Here is a 2097-nt window from a genome sequence, read left to right as displayed (position 1 = left end):
ATAATCGTAAGTTCATCATTGTGTAGAATCGCTTTCACATACAAAACGTTCGTAAGGATGAAATACTGCTGCCATATCTGGGCAGGAGCTGCTAAAAACAGCCTATCCTGCCTTAAGAGAGTACAAAATGGACTTCGTTGCTTAGTGGGGGATTCCCTTTTCTCTACCCTGTCAAAAATTTCCCCCACGTTATTTCATATGTGCCTAAATCAAAACGGGAATTCCAGGAACAAAGCTTCTTTCTTAGAACTGCACGCCTGTGGAACTCTGTTCCGTCTGCCTGCTTCCCACCTAACTACAACGTGTATGTCTTTAAGTCCAAAGTTAACAAATTCCTAATGAACCGCCCTCTAAAGTAAACACTTCATTAAACCTCCACACTAGCGTACTGTACTTGCAATAACCCTTACCCCTTAGTTGCTTCCGGGCCTTGATAAGTGGTGACCACCGTGTAAAAAAAAAGCAAATAGCATACAGTTTTAACGCATTTTAGTCATTCATATATGGAAAAAAACATGACAATCATTACAAAGATTTAATAATAACTATTATTATTATTATTATTATTATTATTATTATTGTTATTATTGTTGTTGTTCTAATTATTATTATTATTATTATTAATAATAATAATAATAATACTACTACGCTTATCGCTCCGTCCGTTATCATGTTGTGCATCCCTAAAAAGGGAAAGTAGAATAGTCCAAAAAGTGGAATATTCCAAATGAACCTTGTCACCCATCCTAAAAATCTTTTTAAAAAATGGTGTCGCTGTTGAGGCCAAGCTAATAAAAATGATTTGTCTTTCTTGGCCTTTTGGCTAAGATCAAAGTGTAGTATCTTTTCTTCAGCTACTACCTTTCAATTTCATCTCTCTCAGTGGAAGAGAAATCCTTTACGACTAAGACAATTTTTTCTCCACGTGAAAAACACGACCCTGGTGTCTAAATCTGTCCCGTGGGGAGGCATTGTGAATAGGTACTATGTTTAATGTAACAAAGTTTTAATATTAAAAAAAGTAACTGGAAAAAGTTATATCTGATTTAATTACAAAATGCCCTGGAAGTGTTACCCCTGATTAATTAGAAAATGTCCTGGAAAATGTCTGTTCTGATTAATGTTTTTGTTTACTTGCCTCCCCACAAGGGCGGAATTAGACATGAGGTCGGTTATAAAATTTAGGGTAAAACCAGTTCCCCAAAAGTGGCTATCGGGTCAATAACAAAAATAAGAATTGTGCCAGTAATGAAGGATTTCTCCTCCATTAACCGATACCAAAAAATGGGGGATGGCTAAGTCACTGGAATGCTGAAACTGATAGTACACTCAAGCATTCATGTTGAAGCAATGGTTACGTAATCTCTAACCGTGTTAATGTTGTTATGTATTACTTTCGAAAAGCTGCTTAAACAGTTTATGATTTAAACATTACTTTATTTCAAGTATATTTTAAGCAGTGGGTTACGGGATATGAAGTCATTCCCGGAAATTACTCAAACCGTTTACGATTTGAACATTACTTTATTCCATGTATATTTTTAACTGTGGGGTGGGAGATATTAAATCAGTCCCGAAAATGAGTGAACCCGTTTACGCATTACACATTGCTTTATTTAATGTATCTTTTTAACATTGGGGTGGGAAATAAGAAGTCGGTTCCGGAAATGGCTGCAACCATTTACGTCTCGGACATTACTTTATTTAATGCATATTTGAAACAGTAGGATGGGAGATAAGAAGTCGGTCACGGGAATGGCTGAAACACTTTACTATTTAGACATTTCATTATTTCATGCAGTGGGTTGGGGGATATAAAGTTTGTCCCGGAAATGGCTGAGACAGTTTACGATTTAAACATTACATTATTTCATTTATATTTTTAGCAGTGGGTTGGGGATATAAAATAAGTCCTGGAAATGGCTGAAACACTTTACTATTTAAACATTACATTATTTCATGTATATTTTTATCAGTGAGTTTTGAATATAAAGTCGGTTAGGAAATGGTTGAAACAGTTCACTAATTTGACATTACATTATTTCATGTATATTGTAAGCAGTGGGTTTGGGATATAAAGTCGGTTCCGGAAATGGC

General features: G+C 35.3%; 1 pseudogene; it reads left to right on the top strand.

The window, feature by feature from the left end:
- The first annotated feature begins 802 nt into the window (after positions 1–802).
- On the top strand, positions 803–918 carry LOC145274399 (U2 spliceosomal RNA; annotated as a pseudogene).
- Positions 919–2097: the final 1179 nt, after the last annotated feature.

This window comes from Euprymna scolopes, chromosome 4, assembly GCF_053919585.1.
Source record: "Euprymna scolopes isolate OS-2025 chromosome 4, ASM5391958v1, whole genome shotgun sequence".
NCBI lineage: Eukaryota > Metazoa > Mollusca > Cephalopoda > Sepiida > Sepiolidae > Euprymna > Euprymna scolopes.
The sequence above is the reverse complement of the archived record's forward strand: the minus strand, read 5'-3'. Positions and strand labels throughout refer to the sequence as shown.